The sequence below is a fragment of the Oncorhynchus kisutch genome, linkage group LG8 (genome assembly GCF_002021735.2).
Source record: "Oncorhynchus kisutch isolate 150728-3 linkage group LG8, Okis_V2, whole genome shotgun sequence".
NCBI lineage: Eukaryota > Metazoa > Chordata > Actinopteri > Salmoniformes > Salmonidae > Oncorhynchus > Oncorhynchus kisutch.
The window spans coordinates 70,755,278-70,783,183 of NC_034181.2; the positions used below are offsets into that span (position 1 = coordinate 70,755,278).

The following is a 27,906-nucleotide window of genomic DNA, read 5'->3' on the forward strand; positions in this document are numbered from 1 at the left end:
TGGAAGCTAATCAATATCTAAGCTAAACCCCAAACTAATCCCTCTTAAACGAAAAAACAACTGAAAATCTCTTGAACATACAGTATTTGAGATATTTTAATTACCAGACTTGTGAAAACTCCATCAACGTCCTTCTTGGTCATGAATATCTTGTAAGATTGATAATAAATTGTCAGAGACTGAGGACAGGAAAGTCCATCTGGGGCATCACAATAGTAATTGTCGATTACAACACTGAAGTTGTACTTTGGCAGGATTTCTTTGACCAAGACGTAAGAACAATTTCCTTGGAAGCCATAGTATGTTCCATCAAAGGTGACATAGTGAGGGTCTCCCCAACCATAGCAGATACCTTTGTAAGAAGAGAATGATTAGCATTTAAAAGGACACGGATGTGGAATGTTTTATGCAAAATGAATGGTGCTGTGCTGAACATTTTCCAATGTTAGACATTCATATACATTTACTGCTGGTAACTATTAGATAAACCTAAACAAGTCAAATAGTAAGAATAATTTTGAACTAAAATCAATGGCTAAAGTGGATTTTGTGACACAAAGAATAAACATATCTATTTTTGGGGTGGGAGGTGGTAAACTTACATTGACACTCATAGTGGAAACAGCATCCAGATTCATCAAACACTTGGATTGGAGGATAGTTATTTTCACATGATATAGGCTTCGGAGTCTCACAATGTACATGCTCATAAATAACTTTCCCGTTGGCGCATGTTCCGTTGGTGCATTGGTTATGTTTCCAGCTGTCACCATTCTACAAACACAGAAATATATTAGGCCTACAGGAAATGTCTATAAAATCATTCAATTATTTTTGTAATGTAATCATCCCTTTGTAAATAATAATTCCTATGGAACAAAAGTTATTATCTATAGCAGAGTAAAACCTGTCTTGGAGGATGGTCATGGTCACAGTTCTTCTCAGATGGATATGTTACATGTGGAACTGTTGTTGTTGGGGGCTGTGAAGTGGTTGGTGAAGTAGGAGTAACTGGGGTAGTTGATGTACCACAGCTGGTCAAATGTGTTTCTATTTCACAAGTCTTGTTGCAGAGACCAATGTAGCACCATCCATCATGGTCAGAGACATTATAAACAATTGAGCCTGAAAGTAATTTGAGGTGTAATCATTAAGCAAGTTTTCCAACTTAACATGTAAAATGACATACAAATTGAACATCACTAATAGCTGAACTAATAGTACAAAAGGTTTAAAACTAGGAAAGAAGAAAAGAAAAACTTACCAATGAGGAAATCAGTATGATTGAAATGGCAAAAATAACAATAATAATGGGGTAATGTGACTGGAATCGATGGTTTCGCTGTTTCACCAGTTATTACAAAAAAAGGAGTTGTAGGAATAATAGTAGTGGTGGGAGGCAGAGTTGTTGTTTTTGTTGTAGGTGGAGCTGTCGATGTTGAGGTTGTAGTAGTGGGTGTAGGAGTAGTGATGTGAGGAACTGTTGTTGTTGCGGTGGTTGGGATGTGTGTTGTGGTTCCACATTGACAACATTTTACTCGAATCTCGTAATCGAAGCACTTTTGCTGAGGACCTTGCTTATTGTTTTGACAAATCAGTCCAACGGATGGATTGCAAGTCACGTCTTGGCCAAGCTGAGAGATCTGAAGTCCAGGGTATTGTTTTGCTCTACATTCAACTGCTTCTGGAGCTGAGCAAATGTGATAACCAGCAGCAATGATGTTCTTAATGGATTCATTATCTCCACCTTCAGAGCCAGACGTTGGCTGACCAAGGTTGATCCAGTCTGACCACACACATTTTTCTTCACCACTGCATTGGGTAGGTGTTACTCCTGTTGAGGTTGATGTAGGAGTAGTGGTTGGGGTCGTACTAGAGCTGGGAGTCTGAGTTGTTGTTTTTGTTGTAGGTGGAGCTGTCGATGTTGAGGTTGTAGTAGTGGGTGTAGGAGTAGTGATATGAGGAACTGTTGTTGTTGTGGTGGTGGGGATGTGTGTTATGGTTCCACATTGACAACATTTCACTCGAATCTCGTAATCAAAGCACTTTTGCTCAAGACCTTGCTTATTGTTTTGACAAATCAGTCCAACGGATGGGTTGCAAGTCACGTCTTGGCCAAGCTGAGAGATCTGAAGTCCAGGGTATTGTTTTGCTCTACATTCAACTGCCTCTGGAGCTGAGCAAATGTGATAACCAGCAGAAATTATTTTCTTAATGGATTCATTATCTCCACCTTCAGAGCCAGATGTTGGCTGACCAAGGTTGATCCAGTCTGACCAAACACATTTTTCTTCACCACTGCATAGGGTAGGTGTTACTCCTGTTGAGGTTGATGTAGGAGTAGTGGTTGGAGTCGTACTAGAGCTTGTAGTCTGAGTTGTTGTTTTTGTTGTAGGTGGAGCTGTCGATGTTGAGGTTGTAGTAGTGGGTGTAGGAGTAGTGATATGAGGAACGGTTGTTGTTGTGGTGGTGGGGATGTGTGTTATGGTTCCACATTGACAACATTTCACTCGAATCTCGTAATCGAAGCACTTTTGCTGAAGACCTTGCTTATTGTTTTGACAAATCAGTCCAACGGATGGGTTGCAAGTCACGTCTTGGCCAAGCTGAGAGATCTGAAGTCCAGGGTATTGTTTTGCTCTACATTCAACTGCCTCTGGAGCTGAGCAAATGTGATAACCAGCAGCAATGATGTTCTTAATGGATTCATTATCTCCACCTTCAGAGCCAGACGTTGGCTGACCAAGGTTGATCCAGTCTGACCACACACATTTTTCTTCACCACTGCATTGGGTAGGTGTTACTCCTGTTGAGGTTGATGTAGGAGTAGTGGTTGGGGTCGTACTAGAGCTGGGAGTCTGAGTTGTTGTTTTTGTTGTAGGTGGAGCTGTCGATGTTGAGGTTGTAGTAGTGGGTGTAGTAGTAGTGATATGAGGAACTGTTGTTGTTGTGGTGGTGGGGATGTGTGTTATGGTTCCACATTGACAACATTTCACTCGAATCTCGTAATCGAAGCACTTTTGCTGAAGACCTTGCTTATTGTTTTGACAAATCAGTCCAACGGATGGGTTGCAAGTCACGTCTTGGCCAAGCTGAGAGATCTGAAGTCCAGGGTATTGTTTTGCTCTACACTCAACTGCCTCTGGAGCTGAGCAAATGTGATAACCAGCAGAAATTATGTTCTTAATGGATTCATTATCTCCACCTTCAGAGCCAGACGTTGGCTGACCAAGGTTGATCCAGTCTGACCACACACATTTTTCTTCACCACTGCATTGGGTAGGTGTTACTCCTGTTGAGGTTGATGTAGGAGTAGTGGTTGGGGTCGTACTAGAGCTGGGAGTCTGAGTTGTTGTTTTTGTTGTAGGTGGAGCTGTCGATGTTGAGGTTGTAGTAGTGGGTGTAGGAGTAGTGATATGAGGAACTGTTGTTGTTGTGGTGGTGGGGATGTGTGTTATGGTTCCACATTGACAACATTTCACTCGAATCTCGTAATCGAAGCACTTTTGCTGAAGACCTTGCTTATTGTTTTGACAAATCAGTCCAACGGATGGATTGCAAGTCACGTCTTGGCCAAGCTGAGAGATCTGAAGTCCAGGGTATTGTTTTGCTCTACATTCAACTGCCTCTGGAGCTGAGCAAATGTGATAACCAGCAGAAATTATGTTCTTAATGGATTCATTATCTCCACCTTCAGAGCCAGACGTTGGCTGACCAAGGTTGATCCAGTCTGACCACACACATTTTTCTTCACCACTGCATTGGGTAGGTGTTACTCCAGTTGAGGTTGATGTAGGAGTAGTGGTTGGGGTCGTACTAGAGCTGGGAGTCTGAGTTGTTGCTTTTGTTGTAGGTGGAGCTGTCGATGTTGAGGTTGTAGTAGTGGGTGTAGGAGTAGTGATATGAGGAACTGTTGTTGTTGTGGTGGTGGGGATGTGTGTTATGGTTCCACATTGACAACATTTCACTCGAATCTCGTAATCGAAGCACTTTTGCTGAAGACCTTGCTTATTGTTTTGACAAATCAGTCCAACGGATGGGTTGCAAGTCACGTCTTGGCCAAGCTGAGAGATCTGAAGTCCAGGGTATTGTTTTGCTCTACACTCAACTGCCTCTGGAGCTGAGCAAATGTGATAACCAGCAGAAATTATGTTCTTAATGGATTCATTATCTCCACCTTCAGAGCCAGACGTTGGCTGACCAAGGTTGATCCAGTCTGACCACACACATTTTTCTTCACCACTGCATTGGGTAGGTGTTACTCCTGTTGAGGTTGATGTAGGAGTAGTGGTTGGGGTCGTACTAGAGCTGGGAGTCTGAGTTGTTGTTTTTGTTGTAGGTGGAGCTGTCGATGTTGAGGTTGTAGTAGTGGGTGTAGGAGTAGTGATATGAGGAACTGTTGTTGTTGTGGTGGTGGGGATGTGTGTTATGGTTCCACATTGACAACATTTCACTCGAATCTCGTAATCGAAGCACTTTTGCTGAAGACCTTGCTTATTGTTTTGACAAATCAGTCCAACGGATGGATTGCAAGTCACGTCTTGGCCAAGCTGAGAGATCTGAAGTCCAGGGTATTGTTTTGCTCTACATTCAACTGCCTCTGGAGCTGAGCAAATGTGATAACCAGCAGAAATTATGTTCTTAATGGATTCATTATCTCCACCTTCAGAGCCAGACGTTGGCTGACCAAGGTTGATCCAGTCTGACCACACACATTTTTCTTCACCACTGCATTGGGTAGGTGTTACTCCAGTTGAGGTTGATGTAGGAGTAGTGGTTGGGGTCGTACTAGAGCTGGGAGTCTGAGTTGTTGCTTTTGTTGTAGGTGGAGCTGTCGATGTTGAGGTTGTAGTAGTGGGTGTAGGAGTAGTGATATGAGGAACTGTTGTTGTTGTGGTGGTGGGGATGTGTGTTATGGTTCCACATTGACAACATTTCACTCGAATCTCGTAATCGAAGCACTTTTGCTGAAGACCTTGCTTATTGTTTTGACAAATCAGTCCAACGGATGGGTTGCAAGTCACGTCTTGGCCAAGCTGAGAGATCTGAAGTCCAGGGTATTGTTTTGCTCTACATTCAACTGCCTCTGGAGCTGAGCAAATGTGATAACCAGCAGAAATGATTTTCTTAATGGATTCATTATCTCCACCTTCAGAGCCAGACGTTGGCTGACCAAGGTTGATCCAGTCTGACCACACACATTTTTCTTCACCACTGCATTGGGTAGGTGTTACTCCTGTTGAGGTTGATGTAGGAGTAGTGGTTGGGGTCGTACTAGAGCTGGGAGTCTGAGTTGTTGCTTTTGTTGTAGGTGGAGCTGTCGATGTTGAGGTTGTAGTAGTGGGTGTAGGAGTAGTGATATGAGGAACTGTTGTTGTTGTGGTGGTGGGGATGTGTGTTATGGTTCCACATTGACAACATTTCACTCGAATCTCGTAATCGAAGCACTTTTGCTGAAGACCTTGCTTATTGTTTTGACAAATCAGTCCAACGGATGGGTTGCAAGTCACGTCTTGGCCAAGCTGAGAGATCTGAAGTCCAGGGTATTGTTTTGCTCTACATTCAACTGCCTCTGGAGCTGAGCAAATGTGATAACCAGCAGCAATGATGTTCTTAATGGATTCATTATCTCCACCTTCAGTTCCAGACGTTGGCTGACCAAGGTTGATCCAGTCTGACCACACACATTTTTCTTCACCACTGCATTGGGTAGGTGTTACTCCTGTTGAGGTTGATGTAGGAGTAGTGGTTGGGGTCGTACTAGAGCTGGGAATCTGAGTTGTTGTTTTTGTTGTAGGTGGAGCTGTCGATGTTGAGGTTGTAGTAGTGGGTGTAGGAGTAGTGATATGAGGAACTGTTGTTGTTGTGGTGGTGGGGATGTGTGTTATGGTTCCACATTGACAACATTTCACTCGAATCTCGTAATCGAAGCACTTTTGCTGAAGACCTTGCTTATTGTTTTGACAAATCAGTCCAACGGATGGGTTGCAAGTCACGTCTTGGCCAAGCTGAGAGATCTGAAGTCCAGGGTATTGTTTTGCTCTACATTCAACTGCCTCTGGAGCTGAGCAAATGTGATAACCAGCAGAAATGATTTTCTTAATGGATTCATTATCTCCACCTTCAGAGCCAGACGTTGGCTGACCAAGGTTGATCCAGTCTGACCACACACATTTTTCTTCACCACTGCATTGGGTAGGTGTTACTCCAGTTGAGGTTGATGTAGGAGTAGTGGTTGGGGTCGTACTAGACCTGGGAGTCTGAGTTGTTGCTTTTGTTGTAGGTGGAGCTGTCGATGTTGAGGTTGTAGTAGTGGGTGTAGGAGTAGTGATATGAGGAACTGTTGTTGTTGTGGTGGTGGGGATGTGTGTTATGGTTCCACATTGACAACATTTCACTCGAATCTCGTAATCGAAGCACTTTTGCTCAAGACCTTGCTTATTGTTTTGACAAATCAGTCCAACGGATGGGTTGCAAGTCACGTCTTGGCCAAGCTGAGAGATCTGAAGTCCAGGGTATTGTTTTGCTCTACATTCAACTGCCTCTGGAGCTGAGCAAATGTGATAACCAGCAGAAATGATTTTCTTAATGGATTCATTATCTCCACCTTCAGAGCCAGACGTTGGCTGACCAAGGTTGATCCAGTCTGACCACACACATTTTTCTTCACCACTGCATTGGGTAGGTGTTACTCCTGTTGAGGTTGATGTAGGAGTAGTGGTTGGGGTCGTACTAGAGCTGGGAGTCTGAGTTGTTGTTTTGTTGTAGGTGGAGCTGTCGATGTTGAGGTTGTAGTAGTGGGTGTAGGAGTAGTGATATGAGGAACTGTTGTTGTGGTGGTGGTGGGGATGTGTGTTATGGTTCCACATTGACAACATTTCACTCGAATCTCGTAATCAAAGCACTTTTGCTCAAGACCTTGCTTATTGTTTTGACAAATCAGTCCAACGGATGGGTTGCAAGTCACGTCTTGGCCAAGCTGAGAGATCTGAAGTCCAGGGTATTGTTTTGCTCTACATTCAACTGCCTCTGGAGCTGAGCAAATGTGATAACCAGCAGAAATTATTTTCTTAATGGATTCATTATCTCCACCTTCAGAGCCAGACGTTGGCTGACCAAGGTTGATCCAGTCTGACCACACACATTTTTCTTCACCACTGCATTGGGTAGGTGTTACTCCTGTTGAGGTTGATGTAGGAGTAGTGGTTGGGGTCGAACTAGAGCTGGGAGCCTGAGTTGTTGATTTTGTTGTAGGTGGAGCTGTCGATGTTGAGGTTGTAGTAGTGGGTGTAGGAGTAGTGATATGAGGAACTGTTGTTGTTGTGGTGGTGGGGATGTGTGTTATGGTTCCACATTGACAACATTTCACTCGAATCTCGTAATCGAAGCACTTTTGCTGAAGACCTTGCTTATTGTTTTGACAAATCAGTCCAACGGATGGGTTGCAAGTCACGTCTTGGCCAAGCTGAGAGATCTGAAGTCCAGGGTATTGTTTTGCTCTACATTCAACTGCCTCTGGAGCTGAGCAAATGTGATAACCAGCAGAAATGATTTTCTTAATGGATTCATTATCTCCACCTTCAGAGCCAGACGTTGGCTGACCAAGGTTGATCCAGTCTGACCACACACATTTTTCTTCACCACTGCATTGGGTAGGTGTTACTCCTGTTGAGGTTGATGTAGGAGTAGTGGTTGGGGTCGTACTAGAGCTGGGAGTCTGAGTTGTTGTTTTTGTTGTAGGTGGAGCTGTCGATGTTGAGGTTGTAGTAGTGGGTGTAGGAGTAGTGATATGAGGAACTGTTGTTGTTGTGGTGGTGGGGATGTGTGTTATGGTTCCACATTGACAACATTTCACTCGAATCTCGTAATCGAAGCACTTTTGCTGAAGACCTTGCTTATTGTTTTGACAAATCAGTCCAACGGATGGGTTGCAAGTCACGTCTTGGCCAAGCTGAGAGATCTGAAGTCCAGGGTATTGTTTTGCTCTACATTCAACTGCCTCTGGAGCTGAGCAAATGTGATAACCAGCAGCAATGATGTTCTTAATGGATTCATTATCTCCACCTTCAGAGCCAGACGTTGGCTGACCAAGGTTGATCCAGTCTGACCACACACATTTTTCTTCACCACTGCATTGGGTAGGTGTTACTCCTGTTGAGGTTGATGTAGGAGTAGTGGTTGGGGTCGTACTAGAGCTGGGAATCTGAGTTGTTGTTTTTGTTGTAGGTGGAGCTGTCGATGTTGAGGTTGTAGTAGTGGGTGTAGGAGTAGTGATATGAGGAACTGTTGTTGTTGTGGTGGTGGGGATGTGTGTTATGGTTCCACATTGACAACATTTCACTCGAATCTCGTAATCGAAGCACTTTTGCTGAAGACCTTGCTTATTGTTTTGACAAATCAGTCCAACGGATGGGTTGCAAGTCACGTCTTGGCCAAGCTGAGAGATCTGAAGTCCAGGGTATTGTTTTGCTCTACATTCAACTGCCTCTGGAGCTGAGCAAATGTGATAACCAGCAGAAATTATGTTCTTAATGGATTCATTATCTCCACCTTCAGAGCCAGACGTTGGCTGACCAAGGTTGATCCAGTCTGACCACACACATTTTTCTTCACCACTGCATTGGGTAGGTGTTACTCCAGTTGAGGTTGATGTAGGAGTAGTGGTTGGGGTCGTACTAGAGCTGGGAGTCTGAGTTGTTGCTTTTGTTGTAGGTGGAGCTGTCGATGTTGAGGTTGTAGTAGTGGGTGTAGGAGTAGTGATATGAGGAACTGTTGTTGTTGTGGTGGTGGGGATGTGTGTTATGGTTCCACATTGACAACATTTCACTCGAATCTCGTAATCGAAGCACTTTTGCTGAAGACCTTGCTTATTGTTTTGACAAATCAGTCCAACGGATGGGTTGCAAGTCACGTCTTGGCCAAGCTGAGAGATCTGAAGTCCAGGGTATTGTTTTGCTCTACATTCAACTGCCTCTGGAGCTGAGCAAATGTGATAACCAGCAGAAATGATTTTCTTAATGGATTCATTATCTCCACCTTCAGAGCCAGACGTTGGCTGACCAAGGTTGATCCAGTCTGACCACACACATTTTTCTTCACCACTGCATTGGGTAGGTGTTACTCCTGTTGAGGTTGATGTAGGAGTAGTGGTTGGGGTCGTACTAGAGCTGGGAGTCTGAGTTGTTGTTTTTGTTGTAGGTGGAGCTGTCGATGTTGAGGTTGTAGTAGTGGGTGTAGGAGTAGTGATATGAGGAACTGTTGTTGTTGTGGTGGTGGGGATGTGTGTTATGGTTCCACATTGACAACATTTCACTCGAATCTCGTAATCAAAGCACTTTTGCTCAAGACCTTGCTTATTGTTTTGACAAATCAGTCCAACGGATGGGTTGCAAGTCACGTCTTGGCCAAGCTGAGAGATCTGAAGTCCAGGGTATTGTTTTGCTCTACATTCAACTGCCTCTGGAGCTGAGCAAATGTGATAACCAGCAGAAATTATTTTCTTAATGGATTCATTATCTCCACCTTCAGAGCCAGACGTTGGCTGACCAAGGTTGATCCAGTCTGACCACACACATTTTTCTTCACCATTGCATTGGGTAGGTGTTACTCCTGTTGAGGTTGATGTAGGAGTAGTGGTTGGGGTCGTACTAGAGCTGGGAGTCTGAGTTGTTGTTTTTGTTGTAGGTGGAGCTGTCGATGTTGAGGTTGTAGTAGTGGGTGTAGGAGTAGTGATATGAGGAACTGTTGTTGTTGTGGTGGTGGGGATGTGTGTTATGGTTCCACATTGACAACATTTCACTCGAATCTCGTAATCGAAGCACTTTTGCTGAAGACCTTGCTTATTGTTTTGACAAATCAGTCCAACGGATGGGTTGCAAGTCACGTCTTGGCCAAGCTGAGAGATCTGAAGTCCAGGGTATTGTTTTGCTCTACATTCAACTGCCTCTGGAGCTGAGCAAATGTGATAACCAGCAGCAATGATGTTCTTAATGGATTCATTATCTCCACCTTCAGCACCAGACGTTGGCTGACCAAGGTTGATCCAGTCTGACCACACACATTTTTCTTCACCACTGCATTGGGTAGGTGTTACTCCTGTTGAGGTTGATGTAGGAGTAGTGGTTGGGGTCGTACTAGAGCTGGGAGTCTGAGTTGTTGCTTTTGTTGTAGGTGGAGCTGTCGATGTTGAGGTTGTAGTAGTGGGTGTAGGAGTAGTGATATGAGGAACTGTTGTTGTTGTGGTGGTGGGGATGTGTGTTATGGTTCCACATTGACAACATTTCACTCGAATCTCGTAATCGAAGCACTTTTGCTGAAGACCTTGCTTATTGTTTTGACAAATCAGTCCAACGGATGGGTTGCAAGTCACGTCTTGGCCAAGCTGAGAGATCTGAAGTCCAGGGTATTGTTTTGCTCTACATTCAACTGCCTCTGGAGCTGAGCAAATGTGATAACCAGCAGCAATGATGTTCTTAATGGATTCATTATCTCCACCTTCAGAGCCAGACGTTGGCTGACCAAGGTTGATCCAGTCTGACCACACACATTTTTCTTCACCACTGCATTGGGTAGGTGTTACTCCTGTTGAGGTTGATGTAGGAGTAGTGGTTGGGGTCGTACTAGAGCTGGGAGTCTGAGTTGTTGCTTTTGTTGTAGGTGGAGCTGTCGATGTTGAGGTTGTAGTAGTGGGTGTAGGAGTAGTGATATGAGGAACTGTTGTTGTTGTGGTGGTGGGGATGTGTGTTATGGTTCCACATTGACAACATTTCACTCGAATCTCGTAATCGAAGCACTTTTGCTGAAGACCTTGCTTATTGTTTTGACAAATCAGTCCAACGGATGGGTTGCAAGTCACGTCTTGGCCAAGCTGAGAGATCTGAAGTCCAGGGTATTGTTTTGCTCTACATTCAACTGCCTCTGGAGCTGAGCAAATGTGATAACCAGCAGAAATGATTTTCTTAATGGATTCATTATCTCCACCTTCAGAGCCAGACGTTGGCTGACCAAGGTTGATCCAGTCTGACCACACACATTTTTCTTCACCACTGCATTGGGTAGGTGTTACTCCTGTTGAGTTTGATGTAGGAGTAGTGGTTGGGGTCGTACTAGAGCTGGGAGTCTGAGTTGTTGTTTTTGTTGTAGGTGGAGCTGTCGATGTTGAGGTTGTAGTAGTGGGTGTAGGAGTAGTGATATGAGGAACTGTTGTTGTTGTGGTGGTGGGGATGTGTGTTATGGTTCCACATTGACAACATTTCACTCGAATCTCGTAATCAAAGCACTTTTGCTCAAGACCTTGCTTATTGTTTTGACAAATCAGTCCAACGGATGGGTTGCAAGTCACGTCTTGGCCAAGCTGAGAGATCTGAAGTCCAGGGTATTGTTTTGCTCTACATTCAACTGCCTCTGGAGCTGAGCAAATGTGATAACCAGAAGAAATTATGTTCTTAATGGATTCATTATCTCCACCTTCAGCGCCAGACGTTGGCTGACCAAGGTTGATCCAGTCTGACCACACACATTTTTCTTCACCACTGCATTGGGTAGGTGTTACTCCTGTTGAGGTTGATGTAGGAGTAGTGGTTGGGGTCGTACTAGAGCTGGGAGTCTGAGTTGTTGCTTTTGTTGTAGGTGGAGCTGTCGATGTTGAGGTTGTAGTAGTGGGTGTAGGAGTAGTGATATGAGGAACTGTTGTTGTTGTGGTGGTGGGGATGTGTGTTATGGTTCCACATTGACAACATTTCACTCGAATCTCGTAATCGAAGCACTTTTGCTGAAGACCTTGCTTATTGTTTTGACAAATCAGTCCAACGGATGGGTTGCAAGTCACGTCTTGGCCAAGCTGAGAGATCTGAAGTCCAGGGTATTGTTTTGCTCTACATTCAACTGCCTCTGGAGCTGAGCAAATGTGATAACCAGCAGCAATGATGTTCTTAATGGATTCATTATCTCCACCTTCAGAGCCAGACGTTGGCTGACCAAGGTTGATCCAGTCTGACCACACACATTTTTCTTCACCACTGCATTGGGTAGGTGTTACTCCTGTTGAGGTTGATGTAGGAGTAGTGGTTGGGGTCGTACTAGAGCTGGGAATCTGAGTTGTTGTTTTTGTTGTAGGTGGAGCTGTCGATGTTGAGGTTGTAGTAGTGGGTGTAGGAGTAGTGATATGAGGAACTGTTGTTGTTGTGGTGGTGGGGATGTGTGTTATGGTTCCACATTGACAACATTTCACTCGAATCTCGTAATCGAAGCACTTTTGCTGAAGACCTTGCTTATTGTTTTGACAAATCAGTCCAACGGATGGGTTGCAAGTCACGTCTTGGCCAAGCTGAGAGATCTGAAGTCCAGGGTATTGTTTTGCTCTACATTCAACTGCCTCTGGAGCTGAGCAAATGTGATAACCAGCAGAAATTATGTTCTTAATGGATTCATTATCTCCACCTTCAGAGCCAGACGTTGGCTGACCAAGGTTGATCCAGTCTGACCACACACATTTTTCTTCACCACTGCATTGGGTAGGTGTTACTCCAGTTGAGGTTGATGTAGGAGTAGTGGTTGGGGTCGTACTAGAGCTGGGAGTCTGAGTTGTTGCTTTTGTTGTAGGTGGAGCTGTCGATGTTGAGGTTGTAGTAGTGGGTGTAGGAGTAGTGATATGAGGAACTGTTGTTGTTGTGGTGGTGGGGATGTGTGTTATGGTTCCACATTGACAACATTTCACTCGAATCTCGTAATCGAAGCACTTTTGCTGAAGACCTTGCTTATTGTTTTGACAAATCAGTCCAACGGATGGGTTGCAAGTCACGTCTTGGCCAAGCTGAGAGATCTGAAGTCCAGGGTATTGTTTTGCTCTACATTCAACTGCCTCTGGAGCTGAGCAAATGTGATAACCAGCAGAAATGATTTTCTTAATGGATTCATTATCTCCACCTTCAGAGCCAGACGTTGGCTGACCAAGGTTGATCCAGTCTGACCACACACATTTTTCTTCACCACTGCATTGGGTAGGTGTTACTCCTGTTGAGGTTGATGTAGGAGTAGTGGTTGGGGTCGTACTAGAGCTGGGAGTCTGAGTTGTTGTTTTTGTTGTAGGTGGAGCTGTCGATGTTGAGGTTGTAGTAGTGGGTGTAGGAGTAGTGATATGAGGAACTGTTGTTGTTGTGGTGGTGGGGATGTGTGTTATGGTTCCACATTGACAACATTTCACTCGAATCTCGTAATCAAAGCACTTTTGCTCAAGACCTTGCTTATTGTTTTGACAAATCAGTCCAACGGATGGGTTGCAAGTCACGTCTTGGCCAAGCTGAGAGATCTGAAGTCCAGGGTATTGTTTTGCTCTACATTCAACTGCCTCTGGAGCTGAGCAAATGTGATAACCAGAAGAAATTATGTTCTTAATGGATTCATTATCTCCACCTTCAGCGCCAGACGTTGGCTGACCAAGGTTGATCCAGTCTGACCACACACATTTTTCTTCACCACTGCATTGGGTAGGTGTTACTCCTGTTGAGGTTGATGTAGGAGTAGTGGTTGGGGTCGTACTAGAGCTGGGAGTCTGAGTTGTTGCTTTTGTTGTAGGTGGAGCTGTCGATGTTGAGGTTGTAGTAGTGGGTGTAGGAGTAGTGATATGAGGAACTGTTGTTGTTGTGGTGGTGGGGATGTGTGTTATGGTTCCACATTGACAACATTTCACTCGAATCTCGTAATCGAAGCACTTTTGCTGAAGACCTTGCTTATTGTTTTGACAAATCAGTCCAACGGATGGGTTGCAAGTCACGTCTTGGCCAAGCTGAGAGATCTGAAGTCCAGGGTATTGTTTTGCTCTACATTCAACTGCCTCTGGAGCTGAGCAAATGTGATAACCAGCAGCAATGATGTTCTTAATGGATTCATTATCTCCACCTTCAGAGCCAGACGTTGGCTGACCAAGGTTGATCCAGTCTGACCACACACATTTTTCTTCACCACTGCATTGGGTAGGTGTTACTCCTGTTGAGGTTGATGTAGGAGTAGTGGTTGGGGTCGTACTAGAGCTGGGAGTCTGAGTTGTTGTTTTTGTTGTAGGTGGAGCTGTCGATGTTGAGGTTGTAGTAGTGGGTGTAGGAGTAGTGATATGAGGAACTGTTGTTGTTGTGGTGGTGGGGATGTGTGTTATGGTTCCACATTGACAACATTTCACTCGAATCTCGTAATCGAAGCACTTTTGCTGAAGACCTTGCTTATTGTTTTGACAAATCAGTCCAACGGATGGGTTGCAAGTCACGTCTTGGCCAAGCTGAGAGATCTGAAGTCCAGGGTATTGTTTTGCTCTACATTCAACTGCCTCTGGAGCTGAGCAAATGTGATAACCAGCAGAAATTATGTTCTTAATGGATTCATTATCTCCACCTTCAGAGCCAGACGTTGGCTGACCAAGGTTGATCCAGTCTGACCACACACATTTTTCTTCACCACTGCATTGGGTAGGTGTTACTCCTGTTGAGGTTGATGTAGGAGTAGTGGTTGGGGTCGTACTAGAGCTGGGAGTCTGAGTTGTTGCTTTTGTTGTAGGTGGAGCTGTCGATGTTGAGGTTGTAGTAGTGGGTGTAGGAGTAGTGATATGAGGAACTGTTGTTGTTGTGGTGGTGGGGATGTGTGTTATGGTTCCACATTGACAACATTTCACTCGAATCTCGTAATCGAAGCACTTTTGCTGAAGACCTTGCTTATTGTTTTGACAAATCAGTCCAACGGATGGGTTGCAAGTCACGTCTTGGCCAAGCTGAGAGATCTGAAGTCCAGGGTATTGTTTTGCTCTACATTCAACTGCCTCTGGAGCTGAGCAAATGTGATAACCAGCAGCAATGATGTTCTTAATGGATTCATTATCTCCACCTTCAGCACCAGACGTTGGCTGACCAAGGTTGATCCAGTCTGACCACACACATTTTTCTTCACCACTGCATTGGGTAGGTGTTACTCCTGTTGAGGTTGATGTAGGAGTAGTGGTTGGGGTCGTACTAGAGCTGGGAGTCTGAGTTGTTGCTTTTGTTGTAGGTGGAGCTGTCGATGTTGAGGTTGTAGTAGTGGGTGTAGGAGTAGTGATATGAGGAACTGTTGTTGTTGTGGTGGTGGGGATGTGTGTTATGGTTCCACATTGACAACATTTCACTCGAATCTCGTAATCGAAGCACTTTTGCTGAAGACCTTGCTTATTGTTTTGACAAATCAGTCCAACGGATGGGTTGCAAGTCACGTCTTGGCCAAGCTGAGAGATCTGAAGTCCAGGGTATTGTTTTGCTCTACATTCAACTGCCTCTGGAGCTGAGCAAATGTGATAACCAGCAGCAATGATGTTCTTAATGGATTCATTATCTCCACCTTCAGAGCCAGACGTTGGCTGACCAAGGTTGATCCAGTCTGACCACACACATTTTTCTTCACCACTGCATTGGGTAGGTGTTACTCCTGTTGAGGTTGATGTAGGAGTAGTGGTTGGGGTCGTACTAGAGCTGGGAATCTGAGTTGTTGTTTTTGTTGTAGGTGGAGCTGTCGATGTTGAGGTTGTAGTAGTGGGTGTAGGAGTAGTGATATGAGGAACTGTTGTTGTTGTGGTGGTGGGGATGTGTGTTATGGTTCCACATTGACAACATTTCACTCGAATCTCGTAATCGAAGCACTTTTGCTGAAGACCTTGCTTATTGTTTTGACAAATCAGTCCAACGGATGGATTGCAAGTCACGTCTTGGCCAAGCTGAGAGATCTGAAGTCCAGGGTATTGTTTTGCTCTACATTCAACTGCCTCTGGAGCTGAGCAAATGTGATAACCAGCAGAAATTATGTTCTTAATGGATTCATTATCTCCACCTTCAGAGCCAGACGTTGGCTGACCAAGGTTGATCCAGTCTGACCACACACATTTTTCTTCACCACTGCATTGGGTAGGTGTTACTCCAGTTGAGGTTGATGTAGGAGTAGTGGTTGGGGTCGTACTAGAGCTGGGAGTCTGAGTTGTTGCTTTTGTTGTAGGTGGAGCTGTCGATGTTGAGGTTGTAGTAGTGGGTGTAGGAGTAGTGATATGAGGAACTGTTGTTGTTGTGGTGGTGGGGATGTGTGTTATGGTTCCACATTGACAACATTTCACTCGAATCTCGTAATCGAAGCACTTTTGCTGAAGACCTTGCTTATTGTTTTGACAAATCAGTCCAACGGATGGGTTGCAAGTCACGTCTTGGCCAAGCTGAGAGATCTGAAGTCCAGGGTATTGTTTTGCTCTACATTCAACTGCCTCTGGAGCTGAGCAAATGTGATAACCAGCAGAAATGATGTTCTTAATGGATTCATTATCTCCACCTTCAGAGCCAGACGTTGGCTGACCAAGGTTGATCCAGTCTGACCACACACATTTTTCTTCACCACTGCATTGGGTAGGTGTTACTCCTGTTGAGGTTGATGTAGGAGTAGTGGTTGGGGTCGTACTAGAGCTGGGAGTCTGAGTTGTTGTTTTTGTTGTAGGTGGAGCTGTCGATGTTGAGGTTGTAGTAGTGGGTGTAGGAGTAGTGATATGAGGAACTGTTGTTGTTGTGGTGGTGGGGATGTGTGTTATGGTTCCACATTGACAACATTTCACTCGAATCTCGTAATCGAAGCACTTTTGCTGAAGACCTTGCTTATTGTTTTGACAAATCAGTCCAACGGATGGATTGCAAGTCACGTCTTGGCCAAGCTGAGAGATCTGAAGTCCAGGGTATTGTTTTGCTCTACATTCAACTGCCTCTGGAGCTGAGCAAATGTGATAACCAGCAGAAATTATGTTCTTAATGGATTCATTATCTCCACCTTCAGAGCCAGACGTTGGCTGACCAAGGTTGATCCAGTCTGACCACACACATTTTTCTTCACCACTGCATTGGGTAGGTGTTACTCCATGTTGAGGTTGATGTAGGAGTAGTGGTTGGGGTCGTACTAGAGCTGGGAGTCTGAGTTGTTGCTTTTGTTGTAGGTGGAGCTGTCGATGTTGAGGTTGTAGTAGTGGGTGTAGGAGTAGTGATATGAGGAACTGTTGTTGTTGTGGTGGTGGGGATGTGTGTTATGGTTCCACATTGACAACATTTCACTCGAATCTCGTAATCGAAGCACTTTTGCTGAAGACCTTGCTTATTGTTTTGACAAATCAGTCCAACGGATGGGTTGCAAGTCACGTCTTGGCCAAGCTGAGAGATCTGAAGTCCAGGGTATTGTTTTGCTCTACATTCAACTGCCTCTGGAGCTGAGCAAATGTGATAACCAGCAGAAATGATTTTCTTAATGGATTCATTATCTCCACCTTCAGAGCCAGACGTTGGCTGACCAAGGTTGATCCAGTCTGACCACACACATTTTTCTTCACCACTGCATTGGGTAGGTGTTACTCCTGTTGAGGTTGATGTAGGAGTAGTGGTTGGGGTCGTACTAGAGCTGGGAGTCTGAGTTGTTGTTTTTGTTGTAGGTGGAGCTGTCGATGTTGAGGTTGTAGTAGTGGGTGTAGGAGTAGTGATATGAGGAACTGTTGTTGTTGTGGTGGTGGGGATGTGTGTTATGGTTCCACATTGACAACATTTCACTCGAATCTCGTAATCAAAGCACTTTTGCTCAAGACCTTGCTTATTGTTTTGACAAATCAGTCCAACGGATGGGTTGCAAGTCACGTCTTGGCCAAGCTGAGAGATCTGAAGTCCAGGGTATTGTTTTGCTCTACATTCAACTGCCTCTGGAGCTGAGCAAATGTGATAACCAGCAGAAATTATTTTCTTAATGGATTCATTATCTCCACCTTCAGAGCCAGACGTTGGCTGACCAAGGTTGATCCAGTCTGACCACACACATTTTTCTTCACCATTGCATTGGGTAGGTGTTACTCCTGTTGAGGTTGATGTAGGAGTAGTGGTTGGGGTCGTACTAGAGCTGGGAGTCTGAGTTGTTGTTTTTGTTGTAGGTGGAGCTGTCGATGTTGAGGTTGTAGTAGTGGGTGTAGGAGTAGTGATATGAGGAACTGTTGTTGTTGTGGTGGTGGGGATGTGTGTTATGGTTCCACATTGACAACATTTCACTCGAATCTCGTAATCGAAGCACTTTTGCTGAAGACCTTGCTTATTGTTTTGACAAATCAGTCCAACGGATGGGTTGCAAGTCACGTCTTGGCCAAGCTGAGAGATCTGAAGTCCAGGGTATTGTTTTGCTCTACATTCAACTGCCTCTGGAGCTGAGCAAATGTGATAACCAGCAGCAATGATGTTCTTAATGGATTCATTATCTCCACCTTCAGAGCCAGACGTTGGCTGACCAAGGTTGATCCAGTCTGACCACACACATTTTTCTTCACCACTGCATTGGGTAGGTGTTACTCCTGTTGAGGTTGATGTAGGAGTAGTGGTTGGGGTCGTACTAGAGCTGGGAAGTCTGAGTTGTTGTTTTTGTTGTAGGTGGAGCTGTCGATGTTGAGGTTGTAGTAGTGGGTGTAGGAGTAGTGATATGAGGAACTGTTGTTGTTGTGGTGGTGGGGATGTGTGTTATGGTTCCACATTGACAACATTTCACTCGAATCTCGTAATCGAAGCACTTTTGCTGAAGACCTTGCTTATTGTTTTGACAAATCAGTCCAACGGATGGGTTGCAAGTCACGTCTTGGCCAAGCTGAGAGATCTGAAGTCCAGGGTATTGTTTTGCTCTACATTCAACTGCCTCTGGAGCTGAGCAAATGTGATAACCAGCAGAAATTATGTTCTTAATGGATTCATTATCTCCACCTTCAGAGCCAGACGTTGGCTGACCAAGGTTGATCCAGTCTGACCACACACATTTTTCTTCACCACTGCATTGGGTAGGTGTTACTCCTGTTGAGGTTGATGTAGGAGTAGTGGTTGGGGTCGTACTAGAGCTGGGAGTCTGAGTTGTTGTTTTGTTGTAGGTGGAGCTGTCGATGTTGAGGTTGTAGTAGTGGGTGTAGGAGTAGTGATATGAGGAACTGTTGTTGTTGTGGTGGTGGGGATGTGTGTTATGGTTCCACATTGACAACATTTCACTCGAATCTCGTAATCGAAGCACTTTTGCTGAAGACCTTGCTTATTGTTTTGACAAATCAGTCCAACGGATGGGTTGCAAGTCACGTCTTGGCCAAGCTGAGAGATCTGAAGTCCAGGGTATTGTTTTGCTCTACATTCAACTGCCTCTGGAGCTGAGCAAATGTGATAACCAGCAGAAATTATTTTCTTAATGGATTCATTATCTCCACCTTCAGAGCCAGACGTTGGCTGACCAAGGTTGATCCAGTCTGACCACACACATTTTTCTTCACCACTGCATTGGGTAGGTGTTACTCCTGTTGAGGTTGATGTAGGAGTAGTGGTTGGGGTCGTACTAGAGCTGGGAAGTCTGAGTTGTTGTTTTTGTTGTAGGTGGAGCTGTCGATGTTGAGGTTGTAGTAGTGGGTGTAGGAGTAGTGATATGAGGAACTGTTGTTGTTGTGGTGGTGGGGATGTGTGTTATGGTTCCACATTGACAACATTTCACTCGAATCTCGTAATCAAAGCACTTTTGCTCAAGACCTTGCTTATTGTTTTGACAAATCAGTCCAACGGATGGGTTGCAAGTCACGTCTTGGCCAAGCTGAGAGATCTGAAGTCCAGGGTATTGTTTTGCTCTACATTCAACTGCCTCTGGAAGCTGAGCAAATGTGATAACCAGCAGAAATTATTTTCTTAATGGATTCATTATCTCCACCTTCAGAGCCAGACGTTGGCTGACCAAGGTTGATCCAGTCTGACCACACACATTTTTCTTCACCACTGCATTGGGTAGGTGTTACTCCTGTTGAGGTTGATGTAGGAGTAGTGGTTGGGGTCGATACTAGAGCTGGGAGCCTGAGTTGTTGTTTTTGTTGTAGGTGGAGCTGTCGATGTTGAGGTTGTAGTAGTGGGTGTAGGAGTAGTGATATGAGGAACTGTTGTTGTTGTGGTGGTGGGGATGTGTGTTATGGTTCCACATTGACAACATTTCACTCGAATCTCGTAATCGAAGCACTTTTGCTGAAGACCTTGCTTATTGTTTTGACAAATCAGTCCAACGGATGGGTTGCAAGTCACGTCTTGGCCAAGCTGAGAGATCTGAAGTCCAGGGTATTGTTTTGCTCTACATTCAACTGCCTCTGGAGCTGAGCAAATGTGATAACCAGCAGAAATAATTTTCTTAATGGATTCATTATCTCCACCTTCAGAGCCAGACGTTGGCTGACCAAGGTTGATCCAGTCTGACCACACACATTTTTCTTCACCACTGCATTGGGTAGGTGTTACTCCTGTTGAGGTTGATTTAGGAGTAGTGGTTGGGGTCGTACTAGAGCTGGGAGTCTGAGTTGTTGATTTTGTTGTAGGTGGAGCTGTCGATGTTGAGGTTGTAGTAGTGGGTGTAGGAGTAGTGATATGAGGAACTGTTGTTGTTGTGGTGGTGGGGATGTGTGTTATGGTTCCACATTGACAACATTTCACTCGAATCTCGTAATCGAAGCACTTTTGCTGAAGACCTTGCTTATTGTTTTGACAAATCAGTCCAACGGATGGGTTGCAAGTCACGTCTTGGCCAAGCTGAGAGATCTGAAGTCCAGGGTATTGTTTTGCTCTACATTCAACTGCCTCTGGAGCTGAGCAAATGTGATAACCAGCAGAAATTATTGTTCTTAATGGATTCATTATCTCCACCTTCAGAGCCAGACGTTGGCTGACCAAGGTTGATCCAGTCTGACCAAACACATTTTTCTTCACCACTGCATTGGGTAGGTGTTACTCCTGTTGAGGTTGATGTAGGAGTAGTGGTTGGGGTCGTACTAGAGCTGGGAGTCTGAGTTGTTGCTTTTTGTTGTAGGTGGAGCTGTCGATGTTGAGGTTGTAGTAGTGGGTGTAGGAGTAGTGATATGAGGAACTGTTGTTGTTGTGGTGGTGGTTGGGATGTGTGTTATGGTTCCACATTGACAACATTTCACTCGAATCTCGTAATCGAAGCACTTTTGCTGAAGACCTTGCTTATTGTTTTGACAAATCAGTCCAACGGATGGATTGCAAGTCACGTCTTGGCCAAGCTGGGAGATCTGAAGTCCAGGGTATGTTTTGCTCTACATTCAACTGCCTCTGGAGCTGAGCAAATGTGATAACCAGCAGCAATGATGTCTTAATGGATTCATTATCTCCACCTTCAGGGCCAGACGTTGGCTGACCAAGGTTGATCCAGTCTGACCACACACATTTTTCTTCACCACTGCATTGGGTAGGTGTTACTCCTGTTGAGGTTGATGTTGGAGTAGTGGTTGGAGTTGTACTAGGGCTGGGAGTCTGAGTTGTGTTTTTGTTGTAGGTAGAGCTGTCGATGTCTTTGTAGTGGGTGTTGGAGTAGTGATGGGAGTAACTGTTGTTATTGTGGTAGGAGGTGCAGTCGATGTTAAGATTGTGGTTTTTTGGTGTTGGAGTAGTGGTAGGAGTTGTATGTAGTTGTGGTTAGAGGTAGAGGTTGAGGTTGGAGGAGTAGTGATTGTTGTTGGTTTACTTGTTGTTGTAGGTAATGTGGATGCTGACATTGTTGTTGTTGTGACAGTAGGTTTAGTTGTTTGGACTGGTGTTGTAGTGTGACATTTCACAGTCTTGCAACACTTCACCTTAATTTCATAGTCAAGGCATATTGGAGGAATGCCTTGATCTTTGTTCTGGCATATTAGTCCAACCTTCGTATTACATTCTACATTCTGTCCTAATTCAGACAATGGGATCCCTGGATATCGCACTGCTTGGCACATGACATCCACTGGTTTTTCACAAATATGTTTTCCAGATTCTAGAATCTTTTTAATTGATTCATTGTCGCCACCCCCAGGACCAAATTGAGGATAGTCCACATTATACCAAGGTGACCACTCACAAACTGTGCAGTTAGGGGGTTTTGTATTCAACGTAGTCGTTGATATAGTGAAGGTGGTTGCGTTTGTAGTTGTTGTTGTAACAGGTGGTCTTGTAGTTGTTGGTGAAATGGTTGTAGGCTTAGATGTACAAAGATCTTCATCACAGCAGAGGACTCGGACTTGGTAGTTAAAGCACAGTGGGAATGGGCCTGACTGGTCTTCATTTCTGCAAGTCAACCCTTCTGCTACATTACACTGCACCACTTGGCCTACTTGGCTTATGCTAACATTTGGGTACTTCTCGGCTCTGCATTGGATCTTGCTTGGCTTCTCACATATATCGTGTCCCTCTGCTCTTATGTTGTTGTAGGATTCAGAGTCTCCTCCTGGAGTACCAAGTGTAGGGAATGTGGTATCAAACCACTGTGACCACACACATGGATAGCCACATGTAGTAGTAAATGTTGTTGGAGACACTGTTGTCTCTGTTGAAGTTGTGGTTGGCGCTATAGAATCAGGGATTACATTACAGTTATTTAGTTAAACAAACAAACAATTTTAAATGATGTAAAACATTTAATTATGGGGCATAATTAGCAATGTTCTTAGCCATTTTGATCACAAAAGATACCTGCTGTAGTTTTTACATTTCACACATCAAATAATTCACAGTCATTCAAGTCTTAGTCTCAAGTACCCACCAGTTGTGGGTGTTGAGAAAGTAAAGACAGTTGTTGTCACTGTAGAGGATGGAGTAGAGTTAGGAACAGATGGAGTTAAAGTTGGAGTTGGAGTTGAACATGGGTAAATGTCCCTCTGAGTGGTTCCATTCTTCCCACAGATGGCTGTGATACAACTGCCGTGCCCATTTGTGGTGTTATAGATGATATGCCCATTGGGGTATTTGTTCCCATTGTAGGTGCAAGTGCAAGCTGAAAGGGTAAGATATATTTTAGGGTACTGGAATGTTGCAGAAAATCATGTATGTGTTGTTGTTTTGGTTGAAGGATCTGTTCATACCTTGTACATCGTATTTGCAGTCCACTGTCACAGAATTACAATAGCTTTGGAAAAAGAAGCATTTACAATTCTACTTAGTTTCATTCTTGACACTCGAACACAGTTACAGTGTTCACAATTTTAGCCAAGACCAAGATTATCTGTATTACAAAAGGCATACCATGTCTGACAGTTTTCTGTGGTCGGTACTTTTTCTCCATTATTGTAGTGTTTTCCATCTCTGCCATAGCAGCCACACTGCTCCTTCTCCACACACTTCATTATATCTTCATCAAAGAAGGGTTGAGCAGGAGGACATTTTGGATAGCAACCTAAAGAAGAAGAAAAATATTCAAATATTAATGATCAAAAAGCTATTTATTGATAGAGGGATATGGTGAAGAAACACAGTGAATAGAAAGGGAGTGAAAATGTAAGAATATCTAAAAATGACCTCAGACAGTTATTCTTCTAAATACTTGATGATTGTAAAACTGGAATAGTCCAACAAAAAGACAAAATAAATGAATAGACTACAGATCAAGTTCTCTAGAGATCAAGTTTATACTACAGTTATACCACCAACACCAGGTACACAAACTCTTTACTATCAAGCTGAGCCATATACTTGCTGAATCACTTTTCTGTTAGCATGGTTTGGTAAAAGATGTAGCCTGCATTTCTTTCACACTGCCAATTCCGTTCAGATAAAATTGATAGTAATTTAAAGCTAGAATCCTTTGTCACGAAAGCATGTCGTGCCCCATAAAAGAACCTAAAATATACACTTGTTTTACCCCAATGTTTGTAAACAAAACAAATTAAATCAAACACTGTGTACCCTCAAAACATGGGTAAAACAATACGTTTTATGTCATGAATTGTCAGCCCTTGCATCCATAGCTCTGTCTATGGATTTGAGAGTGGTTACAATTTTCCTGGGCCTTCCCTCAGCTTTTTACCTAAACAGAGGCGGGGGTGGCGACTTTGTTATTGTTTCAATTAAGGACTCTAGCTTCAACATTAAATAAATACTAAGTGCCTGTTATAGAAAATTGTAGTTAACAAAATAGATCCTAAATGAATGTCTACTGTACCTTCAAGAGGTGGTATCTGAGTTGAGCAGCTCCCGGAGGGATTCCTGCAGGTCTTCATACACTGAGCTCCACAGGCCTTGTAGTGCCACTCACATTCTCCAGGGGGGTTGTAGTAATCACAGAACAGTGCTGTATGTGGTGGACAAAAGCTCTCTGTAAGTATTATCTTCAATTCGGTTTAAACTGACTGGATTAAGCCTGTTTTTATGTCAGCACTTAAATGAATGGAACATTTAGAAACTCACGGCAGATTTGTGGGCTTCTCCAGGCTATGCAGGCTCCAGCCTCATTACAGGCCTCTGCATAAGCTGCCACCGCGGTACAGAAACACTCACAGTCTCCACCACTGTCGCAAGCACACGAGTCTGTCACACAAGCATCGTAGAAAGGAGAGGGGTCCACCTAATTGGAAAACAGATCTTATTTGACATGATCACATCAAATTCCAAAACATTCAGTGAACGACTAAAGCCTAAACCTACTTTAGAATGGCAGTCTGTGAAAACTTTGCTCTGTATGATGCTGCACTGCCTTCTGTGACCAAGACTGCCTGTAAGGGTTGGCAGTACAGGGGCTCCTTTTGTTTTTGCATCGGGGCAGCTTGCAGAGACTTTCCAGCTGTTTCCAAAGTCTAGAGGGTTGACAACTACTGCCTGGCTCCTGGTAGTGAAGTCATTGTTTGCATTGCCATCATAGTTTCCGCACAGACCACAGACATGTCCCTGAAGAGGACATAGCAAAAGATCAGTTGAGTGATAAAAAGGAGTCATAACAGACTTGTGAATATCAGGAGCACTACACCCATATTTAATATCTAATGTGTCATCCAATCAAAGTTGAAATGTACCTTGAACTGTGGGTTCAGTTTGATGAACATGCTTGTTTTCCTGTCCCACATGAGAATCAACCCATTATTGGCTTCAATCACAAGGTAGATGCCCATTGTGCGAATCTGGTAAGGAACCGCCTCCCCTGTATTTCTCTCAACGACTTGGTAGTTCCCTTCTGTCAGAATTAGTTCATTGTTCTGAAATATATATATTTTTAAATAGTTTGAGTATGCAGTTAAGATATTAATTTATGTAATCACTCATCATGTTATAATGTATGCCATAATGTTAATTTTTTTGTCAGGCCTCATGAAGCTTTGATTTATGTGATTTATAGTATGTATGTATGTATGTATGTATGTATGTATGTATGTATGTATGTATGTATGTATGTATGTATGTATGTATGTATGTATGTGTGTGTGTGTGTGAGTGTGTGTGTGTGTGTGTGTGGTGTGTGTGTGTGTGTGTGTGTGTGTGTGTGTGTGTGTGTGTGTGTGTGTGTGTGTGTGTATGTGAGTGTATGTGAGTGTATGTATGTATGTGTTGTGTGTGTGTGTGTGTGTGTGTGTGGTGTGTGTGTGTGTGTGTGTGTGTGTGTGTGTGTGTGTGTGTGTGAGTTGTGTGTGTGTGTGTGTGTGTGTGTGTGTGTGTGTGTGGTGTGTGTGCATGTATGTATGTATATATGTATGACTGAATATTAGTTTGTCTTGGCTTCAGTAATGGTATGTGCCAGGCAGAAAGCAGGAATCTAGTTACCCCCAGGAAGAGCTTAATGGCCTTGGAGCAGGTGGTGCCTGTCGTTCCACAAGGGATGTTCTCAGTGATGACTCTGAAGCTGCCGTTGGCATTGTTGCTACCACAGTAGTCCTGTTTAAGGTTTCAGTCATAAATTTAACAACAGCCAACATATTATTTTGGTGGATGGAGCATTATCTCCAACAATACCATGTTGTAAGTCAATCACTGAAATAGTGAAATTGGGAATGCTACAGCAACATCTACAAAGCAACAGCAGATCATGGCCAAACAGTTTCAAATATTTTATCTTTATCTTTATTTTATCTTTTCAGACTCCCCAGAAACACCTACATACCTTAAAACAATTAACACAAACCCTTATTGTTCAGCATGTAATATTGGTGATGATCACTTAGACTATCAAGAAACCCTGCAAGCATACCTTTGTAAGTGTGTATTCACAGTCTCCTTCAAAAGTGAATCGTTTCCCATCAAAAGTAATGTAGTGTCCATCTCCATAAATGGCACAGGTTCCAAGGCACAGGTTAGTTGTGCACTGCCATTTTCTGTCTTTACAAGTGCTGAAAGTGGCAAAAACAGATATATCAGACTGAAGTCTTAATTGGTTTAAAACCCCAATTGAGGCAAGATAACCTTACCAGGTATTGCAGTCGACCTTGATTCTGTCTCCTGGTTGGTAAGTAGCTCCATTGTGAGAACAAGGACAAAGGTCTGGCTTGATGCAGCCTCCTTTTCCATCGGATACCAGTCCAGAGGGACAAATACAGCCTGATATGCACTCTGTGCTGATCTGTAAAGTGAAAATTATTGATTTGAAAATCTGCTGTGTAAAAATTGTGTTAACTTCCGCTCAAATGCGTGGAGTCTGGTGGACCAGAAGGTCAAACTTCATTAGCCATTAGCCAATACAGAAAGACCAGGAGAAACTCCCAGGGCATAGGCATTGGCTTATTCAGCTTAATCTACCAACCAATCATCTCCCACAACACCTTCCCCCTAACCCTCCCCCATACGTTAGCACACCACAAGCACAGAGCTACGCCTAGCAGTCGTATGGTTCGCTCAAATTAAATGATAACAAATACTTTACTCAGTAAAGCTACTCCCATGGAAGTATATGGTTACTCCCACTAAGGACAACATTAAATCATTGATGTACCAAGCTTAAATGTTCTGTGTGCAATAGCTTGGATATGAGGTTACCTGTATGTTAATATAAAAATATATATTTAAAAAAAATGAAAGTTTATATTTTACACTCAATTTCTATTCACAATCCTATGGGCATTATATGACTATACACTGAGTGTAGAAAACATTAAGAACACCTCCTCTTTCCATGACATAGACTGACCAGGGGAATCCAGTTGAAAGTATTGATCCCTTACTGATGTCACTTGTTAAATCGACTTCAATCAGTGTAGATGAAGAGAAGGAGAAAGTTAAAGAAGATTTTTCAAGCCTTGAGACAATTGAGACGGATTGCGTATTAATATCAATATTAGGAAGGTGTTTTTAATGTTTTGTACACAAGCTTATATCCGCTGTGCAGAATGGCCTGGAGACGAGGTGAATAGGGGACTTACACAGGCCATATCCAGAATGTTGCAGCTCTTCTGACACTCTAACCCTCTCACTCCTGGGCTTGCATTGGAGCAGTTAAGAAAACCATTGGTGCAACACATGCTGTGAAAATAAAGGGAATTCATGTGTCATGACTCTGTTGTGTCTTTCACCAAATCAATATGCTCTGTAAAATGTGTACTAGGATGGAGAGATAATATTTCAAAATGCACATAGCCTGATTCTGTTGCCAATGGCATACTATTACCACACACCATAAATGTATATAGGATTTGGAAGATTGCCATTGTGTTAACTTCCGCTCAAATGCGTGGAGTCTGTCTTGAGTCTGCACTTACTGTTGATTACGGTATGTTTCATGTACCAAGTATAAGGCCTATATTGCGCAAGTCCTGAATTTAGTGTCATTATTCAGCTTTATACAATCACTGTTTATTGTGCATTGATCCTTAACATACATTTTTGTTTGTGTGGACATTTTCAAAGAATGGACTTATTTCAAATTCAGTGTTGCCTGGCACAGTACAATAGCTCAGAATTGTGAGTTGTTTTGACAATTAATATACATGAACTTACATGGCTGATCAGGGTGAATCTCCAATGCAACGGAGTTTTCCCTCCTTGCAGGTGCTGAAATAAAATGTTGTTAATGGTACTTGAATGTCGCTATGCTCACTACGGGAAAGCAAGGCCCAAGGCTCTTGGTTCATAAGTTTCAAAAATATGCAATAAAATGTGTAGT

The 27,906-nt window shown here is 43.6% G+C and overlaps 1 pseudogene; it reads right to left on the bottom strand.

Annotated features, from left to right (window-relative positions):
* The window catches only part of LOC109895226 (mucin-2-like), a 120,607-nt pseudogene that overhangs the window by 8,532 nt on the left and 84,169 nt on the right, over positions 1-27,906 (bottom strand).